Genomic DNA, 13,499 nt, shown 5'->3' with positions numbered 1-13,499 from the left:
ACAAGAGGAGGCCGACTTCTTTTCTAATCCTTCCAGGTGATTCACGGTAAGTCATCCGATCTTCTTCTACTTCTTCTTCTTCTTCCTCTTCTTCTTCCCCTAATCTGCATCTTCTTTTTCTTCTTCTTCCTCTGCATCTTCTTCTCTCTTCCTAATCTTCTTTTCTTAAATTTTTTTTTTTCTACTTCATTTGTAATTACAGTAGTCGATCAGTTTCATAAAATCAAAATAGAAAAAAAAAATGAAAAAAAATTCTGTTAGAGTAATTGTTGTTTGATTCTAAATTTCATTTTGTTCTTAATTCTGCATTTTGCAATTGAGTTTTAAAATCAGCATCAACATTATCATAATATCAAATGGTGAAATCGGATTGAATGATCGAGCATTGAATTTTTTTTTCTTTCGGCAATCTGTGTGGAGATTAATCGATCATCTGATCGATTATCATAGTTTTATCATATTAATCCGTTGATATTGTTCCAGCTACAGAGGCTAATTTTTGAAAACATTTGTTCTGAAAGCTAAATTTGTATTTGAGAATAAGTTGATTATCAATTGCATATGGTTGATAAACATGTGTTCCGGCGATGATAAATTTTCCGGCAATGATCTGGAGATTCTGGTAATAATCTGATGATCGGATTATTGCTTGCTTGGGTGAAGAAACATTCTGATCACTTGTTCTACTGAGCATCGGTAGTGAATGGAGTTCTGATCCATGACTGAGATTCCGGCAATTATTATGTCCATCTTGATCTGTCGGCACCTCATTTTTGCCGTGAAATTGTAATCTAGCAACAACAGTTCGTTTATGTGTTAATGTGTTGTGGATCGGTATAACCGGATAGCTGGATCCAGTTTAAGGGCCTAAACTACTATCTCTATTGTTGTTAATGATTTCTGAATTTCTGGTGTAATTTCCAGCTGATTGGATTAATGTTAGCAATGATTTTTAGAGGATTTTCATATTTTTCAATGATTGTTACTTACTGATTTTTACTGAATTCCATTGTTGATTTTTAATGAGCTTCATTGCATGTGTTCATTAAGTATTAGCTGGAGCAAAATTTGAGTTTCATTAAGAATTGTTGAGAATTGGTTGTTGATGTTTCATCTTAAAGATGAGTAATTCATTAGCTTGTAATTGTTTAGTTTAATATAACAATAGTTAATTGTTAGTTCATTAATAATTAGTAATTAGATTAATCAATTAGTTAATAGTAGATTTGATTACCATCTTTTGTAATAGTTAGCATTTTATTTCATGTCAATTAGTAGTTAGTAATCGTTTTTTTTACTTAGGGGTGTCATTTAGATTTTATAATTCTTGTAGTATAGTTTTATTCTTTTATCGTGTACTGCTCGTGTCTTTTGAATTGTGCAGGATAGCACGGGATTGGAGCGGAAGTGATTACGTGACACGAAGTACGAACAATAAAGCTTCTTTTTTACATTTTAGTTTAGAATTAGGAATTTAATTGGGTTTGTAAATATTGCACTTTACGCCCTCTGCGAAGGGTATTCATTTGTTGTAATAGTTAGTTGTTTTACTCTTCTTAAACATTTTACATTTCAAATAATTCGGCAATAAAGATTAGTTTAGATTTGTGTACTTGAATACGATATATTCTCGTTCCCTGAGTTCGACCCGGTCTCATCCACTAGTGAGAACCGGTTTTTATTATTTGATGTCTGGTTTTCACATGTTTTACATTTAAAAATCTTTTCAAAATTACAACGATTTAAAAGAAGACATCAAATTTTTGGCACCGTTGCCGGGGAACGGCGTAATATTAGTATTCACTTTATTGCCTAGTGTTTGTGTTGCATGTAGGTTTAGAACCAAGTATGTGCATATCTTAGAGACGAGCTTATTTTTCTGCACAGCCCACCTACTAGGAACTCCTTAGAGGTGACTGTGTAAGATTGGTACCGTACACATAGTTTTTATATTTCTTTGCATAATCTCTATTATGTGTAACTGCGTGGTGTTTGTTTAGTTTTTGTTGTTTTTAGTTTACTCGCTTTGTGGTTTGCGTGGTTTGGCCGCTTAGTGCGTTATTTAGGTAGAAAACCCAAAATTAGGACAAGTGTTACATCGGTCTACTTCAAGGTGTATGCACAGGCAACGATCACTCGACCCGAGCTAATTGAGTCCCGAGTTTCTTGTTAGGAGAACTCCTCATCTTATCACCATGGCTGAAAATCGGTCGTTGTTCCGTACCCTTAAGGAGTACTTCATGCCCACCATATACACTCCCACCTCCTGCATCACGAGACCTGATGTAGGAGCCAATCAATTTGAAATAAAGGCCAGTATCATTCAAATGTTACCATCATTTCATGGCCTAAGCAACGAAGACCCATATAGTCATATTAATGATTTTCTGGAGATCTGCTCGACAGTGCGGATCAACAACTTTGGAGATGACGCATTGAGGTTGACGTTGTTTCTGTTCTCTCTCAAAGATAAAGCTAAACATTGGCTAAAGGCTCTCGATACGGTTCAGATTACCACTTGGGAAGGAATGCAACGCGAATTTCTTAAAAAGTACTTCCCAATTGGTAAGACGAATCAGTTTCGTAAAGCCATAATCAGTTTCTCGCAGATTGAGGGAGAACAATTCTACGAGACTTGGGAGAGGATGAAAGATCTTCTCCGCAAGTGTCCCCACCACCAGGTGCCTCATTGGCAACTGGTGCAGTATTTTTACGATGGTCTGACCGAGAAGGACAGGCAAATAGTGGATTCATCATGTGGGGGCACTTTTATGCTAAAAAGTGAGGATGAAGCGTGGTCGCTTTTTGAGACATTGAGCGAAAATTCGATGCACCATGCGACAACTTCACGGTTCGATAGGGCTGCACCTGCACAGGATAGTACTAAGAAGGCAGGTATTTTTGAAATAGGGATAAACCTTGAGTTAAGCAACAAGGTAGACCAACTGTCCCAGAAATTAGATCAGTTTTTGTTGGGTCCCTCTCCTGTCATGCAGGTGTGCGCGTTGTGTGCGAGTCCTGCACACCATATTTTACAGTGCCCAGTTGCGCCACAGTATCCTGAGTTTGTCCAAGAGCAAGCTCAGATGGCTCAAAACTTCGCTAGGCCCGCACCCAATCCATTTTCCAACACTTATAATCCGGGCTGGCGAAACCATCCCAATTTTTCATGGCGCAACTCACAGATCCAACCCCCTAACCCTTCCCAGAGTCAACCCAGTCAAGGCGGTTATGCGCCTGGATTTCAGAGATCCAGTTATCCCCCAGCCCAACCTGTTTATACTCATCCCCAGTCTCATGAGCCTTCGCATAGTCAGTCCTTCGAGGACAAGATGCTACAAGCATTTTCTGATATTAAAGCGAATTTGAGCTCGCATAATCAGTCTATTTCAAAATTAGAGACTCAAATGGGGCAGCTCGCCGAGGCGCTTAGCAGGCGAAGTGAGGGGACACTGCCTAGCCAGCCTATTGTCAACCCTAAGGGAAAGGAACCCATGCGTAGCTTGCATATGACCAATGCACATAAAGAGCAAGCTCAAGTTGTAACCCTTAGGAGTGGGAAGCAGTACCAAGCGAGGGAGGCTGCAGAAGAAAGAGAGAAGATAAGTGAGAAGCAGTCTGTCCCTAAGGTTTTACCTCAGGAAAGCGAGAAGGTTCTTCCATCGAAGCCTTCACCATCCTACATTTCTAAAGCCCCCTTTCCTGAGGCGTTAGAAAGGCCGAGAGCATTAGGTAAGGCTGGAGTGAACATGCAAGAGATGCTTGAGATATTCAAGCACGTTCAGATAAACCTCCCCTTACTAGATGCCATCCAACAAGTACCTGCATATGCAAAGTTCCTCAAAGAACTTTGTACGCAGAAAAGGAAGTCGATGTCCCATGTGCAGAAAAAGATTTATTTAACCGGGCAGGTGAGCGCAGTATTGCAACATCAAACCCCACCTAAGCTCAAGGACCCAGGGACTCCTATCATCTCATGTGTCATAGGAAGCATCACTGTTGGGCGTGCATTGCTCGACCTTGGGGCAAGTGTTAACATCTTGCCGGGTTTCTTTTATGACCAATTTGGATTGAAAGAGATAAAACCTACACCTATGACTCTTCAGCTCGCAGATAGATCTATCAAGGTCCCAAGAGGGATACTTGAAGATGTTTTAGTCAAGGTGGAGGATTGTTATTTCCCTGTCGACTTCGTGATATTAGATATGGAGGGAGTTGATAGCCCACAGCAGACTCCTATTATTCTCGGTCGCCCCTTCCTAGCTACCGCCAATGCGTGCATCAATTGCCGCACTGGTGCGATGGATGTGCCATTCGGAAATAGGAAGATGCGGCTGAACATTTTTCGTGCTGCTATGGGGCCTGCGGTTGAGGAGGCTTCTTTCGAGGTTGATGTCATTCAAGACCTCGTAGAAGCAGAATATGCTTGGTTATTGAGTGATCCACCTCTTGAGCAGGATAAGGAATCACTAGAAGAGGATCACCTAGAATTACTTGAGAATCAGATAGGTGATTTGAATTGGATCGGGCACTTCGAGCCATTCAGAGGTAGACAGGATGGGAACACACTGCGCAGTGTCACAGATGACACTATTTTTCATAGAGAGCCCGATTGAGCCTGACTTCATGTCCATTGATCTCATGGACGATGAAGGATTTTTTCGAGGATCCGTCTGGCTGGGGACGTGAAACTTAGCACTTTATGGGAGGCAACCCATATCTTGTATATTATTAGGTTTGCTTAGAATTTATAGATTTTATTTTGTTTTTACTTTTTCATGAGTTTTTCATGTTCTTTTTGTTGCATTCTATGAGTTTCATGTTTTGTCATGTATACATTGCATTCATTACATTCATAGAACGTGTATTTTTAATTCATGTCAGGTCATTCTACTCTTTTCCCTCATTTATTTCTCTCATGTGCATTCACGTAGTTTCATATAAGCATGGGGGAGTGCCACTGGGACAGTGTCATTCAAGCATGGGGGAGGGTGTAGAGTGCACACATTGATATTTCTGTTTACGTTCTTGCACATGTTTACACATTTCTCATGAAAAGTAGATTTTTAAAGAAAGAGTTTGAACTTATATGAATGTTATTTCAAATCTGATGTTTTTAGAGGGTTTTTAAGCCCCACGAAATTTTTTTCTGACAAAGATCTAAAAATTATGGTTGTTTATGTGGATTTCAAAGAAATGATGATAGATACATGTTAGAATTTATTTTGAATCATAAATATGAATATGCACAGTTCCATTTTTGAAAAACTAAGCAAATGAACAAAAGCAAAAAAAATGAGCTCAAAAGAGAAAAAAATAGCATGTGTTGGGTTGTTTGGATAATTCCACAATCCTTAGTAAATGGAATTTAAATGTAAGTTGAAACTTTTAATTCCATTTCGAAAAGGAGAGTGGAAAACTTCGTGATCCTAAGTAACTGAGAACAGATACAAGTTGAAATGTTTGACTCTCACGTTATAAAGGTGAATGAAGGAAGTCACTTTTATGTCTTAGTTGATATCTTTTGGTATGTATTGAAAAAGTATAGAAGATATTGACATTGCACAAGGCATAAAAGCAGGCTACACGCAAGCTATAAGAGAAGAATAAGTGCGCAAAAAGAAAAAGAGTAAAAAAATGAAAAAAAAAGAGAGAAAAGAGCTTAAAAAAAAAAAAAGTTCAGTGCTTAGAAGTAATTGAGAAAACCTGTGCAGAAGACATATGAGTGAGGATAAGTAAATAATAATATGTTTTTATTGGATTTTCTAAGAATAAAACATAAATAATTATGATATTTAGAAAAGTGAAAGAAATTCTTTTTCTGTGGTGGTATATAAAAGACTCTAATTATGTTTGATTTTTTTTGTAACATGAAATATTTGTGAAAACAAAGTCTTTAATTACCTACTGCTTATGAGGATGTGTAATATTTTGCATACATGACAGAGATGTTTGTGGGTAGCATCACTGCAAACCCTCACGAGACCTTACTCGTCCACTGGGGTAACCCAGGGGTTGAAAGGGCTTGTTGCATGAGCTAAATGCAACTGTGATTCCTACGAAAGTGAGTTAGGTGATAGTTTGATTTCTTGCATTTTTCTAGTTTGCTCGAGGACTAGCAAAACATAAGCATGGGGGGGGTATTTGATCATGCATATAATTCAGAGTTATTTTATATAAAAAATATGCATGATTTTATAAAATAATGTTTCAAAAACCTAATTTTATGTTAGTTTTTGAGTAAATGTGCTAAAATGATTTAAAAATAGAAAATGCATGAAAAATAGTTTTATTTTACAATTTTATGCCTATTTTAGTTTTTGTTATAAGTCATAGTAGTTTAGTTTTAGTTTTTATTAAAAATAAAAATAAAAAATAAAAAATGGAGAAAATAGTTTTATATTCATTTTAAGTGTTTGTTTTTTTTAGAAAAGAAAATATATATATATAGTTAGATTAGTTTTTGAGTTTCTTTATAAATAAGGAGTTTTGTTTTTTTTTTAACTTTTGAAAATTTTCATAATAAACCGATTCATACAGTTTTCTTTACTTTTAAAAATGAAAAAAAATATATAATAATAAAAACAAACCATTACATGGTTTGTAATTTTTGAAAATTGAAAAAAAAAACTGAAAAAAAATAACACAAACCGGCTTGAACCGGTTTGCATTTCTGAAAACTGAAAATATAATAAGTAAATCGGTTCCAGCCGGTTTGGATTTTTTTAAAACAAACAGCAAACCGGTTCAAAAACCGGTTTGCTTGTTTTTAAAACCCAGAAAAAACGAAAAGGGGGGGGGGTCTTCCCCTGTGCGCCAGATTCTTCTTTTTCCCCTCTTTTCCCTCTCTTTCTTCCCTCTACCACCGGCCATTCTCCCCTCCTTCTTCCTCTTCTCCCTAGTTTTTTGTTAGTTCACGCCAGTGGAGGTCTTGCAGTCGGATGAAGGCATACAGGAGGAGGCCGACTTCTTTTCTAATCCTTCCAGGTGATTCACGGTAAGTCATCCGATCTTCTTCTACTTCTACTTCTTCTTCTTCTTCCTCTTCTTCTTCCCCTAATTTGCATCTTCTTTTTCTTCTTCTTCCTCTGCATCTTCTTCTCTCTTCCTAATCTTCTTTTCTTAAATTTTTTTTTTCTACTTCATTTGTAATTACAGTAGTCGATCAGTTTCATAAAATCAAAATAGAAAAAAAAAAGGAAAAAAATTTTGTTAGAGTAATTGTTGTTTGATTCTAAATTTCATTTTGTTCTTAATTCTGCATTTTGCAATTGAGTTTTAAAATCATCATCAACATTATCATAATATCAAATGGTGAAATCGGATTGAATGATCGAGCATTGAATTTTTTTTTCTTTCGGCAATCTGTGTGGAGATTAATCGATCATCTGATCGATTATCATAGTTTTATCATATTAATCCATTGATATTGTTCCAGCTACAGAGGCTAATTTTTTAAAACATTTGTTCTGAAAGCTAAATTTGTATTTGAGAATAAGTTGATTATCAATTGCATATGATTGATAAACATGTGTTCCGGCGATGATAAATTTTCCGGCAATGATCTGGAGATTCTGGTAATAATCTGATGATCGGATTATTGCTTGCTTGGGTGAAGAAACATTCTGATCACTTGTTCTACTGAGCATCGGTAGTGAATGGAGTTCTGATCCATGACTGAGATTCCAGCAATTATTATGTCCATCTTGATCTGTCGGCACCTCATTTTTGCCGTGAAATTGTAATCTGGCAACAACAGTTCGTTTATGTGTTAATTTGTTGTGGATCGGTATAACCGGATAGCTGGATCCAGTTTAAGGGCCTAAACTACTATCTCTATTGCTGTTAATGATTTCTGAATTTCTGGTGTAATTTCCAGCTGATTGGATTAATGTTAGCAATGATTGTTACTTACTGAGCAATGATTCTGGTGTAAATGCATTTTCCTCTTTTATCAGAATTAAGAGTAAAGATTAAATCAAGATATGTTTGTGGCCATAGTCATAAATATATCAAAATTTAATCTTGCTTTAAATTCTATAAAAGCGCAAAATCTATTTTAATCTTTCTTGGAATTTCAATAAAGATTAAATTAAAATATGTTTGTGACCATAGTTATGAATATATTAAAATTTAATTGTATTTTAATTCTATTAAAGAATGAAATTTGCTTTTAAAATTCCTATTTTAAACAAATTCTTTCAATGCATTCTTCATTTTGCATCATTATTTGCCATCTTTCCAAATTATCTCAAATCATTTTCGAAATTCCAAGTGATTTTGAAATGAATTTTCAGAAATATAGTTTTCATTTATAAGATTAAAAATCATTTTTTTTAACTTCCCTTTTATAAATGCAGATTTACCTTTTATTCCTCGACTCCATTCAGTTTTAAATCTTATTTCAAAATTCTAGTTTTTAATTCTTATTTCTGAACTTCACATTTTTGAATTTCATATTTTGACTTTGAATTTCATTTCAATTTCAAATATTCAATTCTTTACTTCTTTTTCAAAAATTCAAATTTTGAATTCTATCTTCCATCTCAAATTCAATTCTGAATTTTCATTTCAATTTAATTCTTAATCAAAGTTTGAGATTCACTTTGGAATTCCAAATTCAGTCTTTTATCACTCTTTTCCAAATTCATTTTCGACTTCAAACATTCATTTCCAACTTAGATTTAAGATTCCAAATGTTGACCTCTGAATTTTCACAAGTTTATTTCAAACTTGCAATTTCAACTTTTGATTTCAGTTTCAAAACTTCAAATTTCTAATTTCCTTTTCAATCTCAAAAATCACCTCAAACCCAAGTTTTTGGATTCAAATTATTCAAATTGCAATCTTCTTCAAATCAAGTTCAATTTCTGAACCATTTCCTAAAAAATATTTTCAAACCTAATTTCAAAATCACTTGGAAAATCCAGGTTTCTGAAATATTTTTAAGAAAAGCATACACATTTCTCAAAGTTCAAAAATTCATAGCACAAGCATGATTCCATGTGTATTTAGGATTTCAGAATAATCGCTCAAACAAATTTAGGCAAAGCAAAAGGCATGAATTCGAGCCTTGGTTGAATTACCCCTGGTAAAGGTGCCAGGAACGGTTGAACCTCGTACCGATGAGTGAATCATGTCTCTCCATTTTCCCGCAAAATTTTAAAACGAAGGCAAATAAATTTCAAAACATCTTTTTCAAAAGGTCAAATGAGACCTTGCAAAGGGTTTCTCTTCTCCTCTTTCTTTTTCCCCTCAAAAAGAAAAGGAAGAAAGGAAGAAAGAGAAAAAATTTGTAACAATCACACATATTAAATCCTCATTTAAATAAAAAAATATTGTTTTTACATCGAGACCATTAGAGCTTCAACATATAGATCTCTTTGGTCCAACTAGGACTAGTAGTCTTGGTGGAAAAATCTTTGGTTTTGTAATTGTGGATGATTTTTCTTGTTTCACTTGAGTTATTCTTCTTGCTAACAAAGTTGATATATCAAATGAGTTTATTAATTTTTGTAAGCATACTCAATTAGAAAATGGTTATTCAATATACATTAAAAGTGATTATGGTATAGAATTTGAAAATTTGGAGTTTTCAAAATTTTGTGATGAGAATGAATTCTTTCATAACTTTTTGGTACCTAGTACTCCTCAACAAAATAGAGTTGTTGAAAAGAGAAATAGGACCTTAGAGAAAATTACTAGAACCATGCTTTATAAAAACAATCTTTCTCGGTATTTTTGGGCCGAAGCCATAAACACATCATGCTACATCATAAATAGGGTTATGATAAAGCCTATCCTTAAAAAGACTACATATGAGCTTTACAAGGAAGGAAGCCCAATATTTTATATTTTAAACCTTTTGTTTGAAAATGTTTTATTTTGAAGAATGGTGAATATAATTTGAACAAGTTTGATGCCAAAAGTGATGAAGAGATACTCATTGTCTTCTAAGGCTTATAGAATGTTTAATAAAAGAACTCTTGTTGTTGAAGAATCAATTCATGTTGTATTTAATAAATCTAACCTCTCTCCAAATGAGAACAGTATTAATGAGGATATATGTATTTTTGAAAGCAAGGAAGATGGTGGAAACATGAACTAAGATAAAAGTGCATAAGAAAAGATAAACCTGCATTTGAAAGATTCGTAAAAGAAGAGAATCCAATACAATGATCTTTCTAAGGAATGGAGGTATGTCAAGGATCATCCAAAGGAAAATATTCTTGATAATCCAAGTGAAGGGATAAGAACCCGACTTAATTTTAATAATGTATGCAAGTTTCTCGGTTTTGTTTCTCAAATAGAATCTAAATCTCTTGAAGTAGCCCGTAGTTATGAATCTTGGATAATAGATATGCAAGAAGAACTTAATTAATTTAAAAGAAATTATGCTTGAGATTTAGTTTATATGCCTAAAGATCATCATATTATTGAGACAAAATGGATATTTGGAAACAAACTTGGTGAATCTGGCAAAATAATTAGAAATAAGGCTAAACTTATTACCCAAGGATATAGCCAAGAAGAAGAAATTGATTTTGTTGAAACATATGCACTTGTACTAGATTAGATGTAATTAGAATGCTATTAGCATTTGCATGTATATTTGACTTTAAATTATATCAAATGGATGTCAAAAATATATTTTTAAATAGATTTATTAAAGAAGAAGTTTATCTGCAACAACCCCCCAATTTTGGAGATCCTCATTTCTCAAACCACATTTTTAATTTAAAAAAAAATCTATGGTTTAAAATAAGCCCCTCATGCTTGGTATTAAAGGCTTAGTACATTTTTAATAAATCAAGGTTTTACAAAAGGTCAAGTTGATACTACTCTTTTCATAAAAAAGAATGAGCATGGCATTTTAATAGATTAAATTTATGTAGATAATATTATTTTTGGTGCTACTAATATTTTTATGCGTAAAAAAAATTCTATACTTATGCAAAGAAAATTTGAAATGAGTATGATGGGAGAATTAAACTTCTTCCTTGGATTTCATATTAAACAAAGCAAAGAAGGTATCTTTATTAGTTAAACTAAGTACACAAAGGAGATACTTAAGAAATACAGATTGCATAACTCAAAAGGAAGCTCACCTCCTATGTCTACCTCAACAAAATTAGAAAATGATGAAAAAGGTAAGCCTATTGACCCCAAACTCTATAGAGGTATGATAGGTTCATTATTGTACTTTATGGCTAGTAGACCAGACATTCTATTTAGTATGCGCTTATGTGATAGATATCAAATCAATCCTAAAGAATCTCATTTAAATGTCGTTAAGATAATATTTAGATACCTATTAGACACCTTGGACTTAGGTCTTTGGTATCCAAAAGGATATCTTTGTGAACTTATGGCTTACTCCGATGTGGATTATGCCGAATGCAAAATAGATAGAAAGAGCACAAGTGAAACATGTTATTTTTTAGTAGATGTTTGATTTCTTGGTCTTCCAAGGAGCAAGACTCTGTGGCATTGTCTACCATTGAAGTCGAGTATGTGGCTGCTAGTAGTTGTTGTGCTTAAATTTTATGGCTTATGCACCAATTATGTGATTTTGGTGTGAATTTAGATTATATTTCTCTCTATTATGAGAATACTTGTGCCATAAATCTTTAGAAAAAACCAATTCAACACTCTAGATCTAACATATTGAGGTTAGACATCACTTCATTAGAGATCATGTAAGTAAAGGTGATATAGAACTAAGGTTCATTGACACCGATAAATAATTAGCGAATATATTTACTAAATCCTTGAATGAAGAAAGACTCACCATAATTAGAAGAGAGCTTGGAATGTGCATGGTTCATGATTTTCTATGTAAATTTATGCTCTTAGATGAATATGATGCCTACTAACAATTGTGTGAATCTTTCAATGTTATGAGATTGATTTGTTTGCTAAATTATTTAAGATATATATATATATATATATATATATATATATATATATATATATATATATATATATATATATCTTTTGTCATTCTCAAAATATGCTTCGATCACATACACTCATCACTTTTAGGATTCAAGCCTACTTGAATCAACTCATGTCATCTTAAAAGTCGACCCCTTATCAATTCTGTCCTATTGAGTCTCAATTGGAAGCTCTGAGAGTCGATTCATCTATTTTAAGAGTCGACCTATCGCATGTTATGAATCAATTAGTCTCAAGAGTCAACTCACTGAAAACCTTGAGTCAACCCTTCATTGTCATTGAGTTCAGAACAAAGAGAGTCAACTCCTCTCTTTCGAGAGTCGAACCCCCTGATAAACCCTAAAATGCCTATTTAGGGTAGAGTCGACCCCAATTCTTCACTTTTGCTCCCTATTTCTCTCTCTCTCTCTCTCTCTCTCTCTCTCTCTCTCTCTCTCTCTCTCTCTCTCTCTCTCACCCAACTTGTGCCTAAGGCTTTGGCAATTCCAAACCAACACATTCCCTGTCAGGTGTGGATTCCTCATCGTCCATCGCGTGCATTTGCCCGTGTTCATTAATGGTGCAAATCCCTTGAAGAAACTGAAAATAGTGTGAAAAAGCCTTGCAGATAAGAAACACATGGCTCCTTCTTTATCCAAGAAAAGAGAGATGAGCTTAAAGGTGTCTCAGGAGACATCAAAACAAACAAGGAAAAGAAAGGTCCATTATAAAAAATCTCAGAAAATCCCTACTACTCCTTCCACATCCAACGAAAGAGAGGTCAAGTCCAAATCAAGCCAAGACACTTATGTTCCTCCATCTTCCTCCAAGCAAAAAGAAGTCAGAACAAAGGCTTCTCAAGACATATTAGCTCTCTCACCAGATTTCAACCACCGATACTTTCCAAGTAAGAATCATCAAGCTCTATTTGAACTTAAGTTTAGGAATAGGAGGGTGTTAAACAGTAAAAGGACCATTTTTACTCTAATATGAAAATGTTTGATAATGGATTCACTATGTTTGTAAAAGGGAAGCAAATAGAAGTAAATAGGGACATTTTCAATCGTATTTTTCATATGCCAAATAGGGGAATGGTAAATATGGATGACTTTGATAGGTGTGAAACTATAAGATTCATTCTGAAAATCCATCTTCATTTGGAGATGAAGTATTAAGTGATACAAAGTTTAGGGTGGATTATCGACTAATCCACTACATCATTGTCTCGATTCTGCTACTTATTAGTGGAAAACTGGGTGGAGTTTTCCTTCTTCAACTAATGTTCTTAGAAAGCATCATAAAGGGTTTGAATTCGTTCTTCAACACATGATGAAATCTTTCAAAGGTAGAGGAGGACCCTTGCCCTATGGGTCAGTTATTACTCTAATCTTGATATACAATGATGTAAATCTAAGAGAAGAAAAAGCTATACCTTTAGAAGGAAAAGATGTATATAATCAAAGTACTATGCATAGAATGGGTTACATATAGAAAAACCATAAATGAATTTTGAATGTAAGAAGATAATCAACATATGTTGAGGGAGAGGACATGCCTACTGA

Source organism: Nuphar pumila, chromosome 12 (genome assembly GCF_984573655.1).
Source record: "Nuphar pumila chromosome 12, dmNupPumi1.hap1.1, whole genome shotgun sequence".
In the NCBI taxonomy this organism is placed as follows: domain Eukaryota; kingdom Viridiplantae; phylum Streptophyta; class Magnoliopsida; order Nymphaeales; family Nymphaeaceae; genus Nuphar; species Nuphar pumila.
This window is presented reverse-complemented; position numbering follows the sequence as displayed.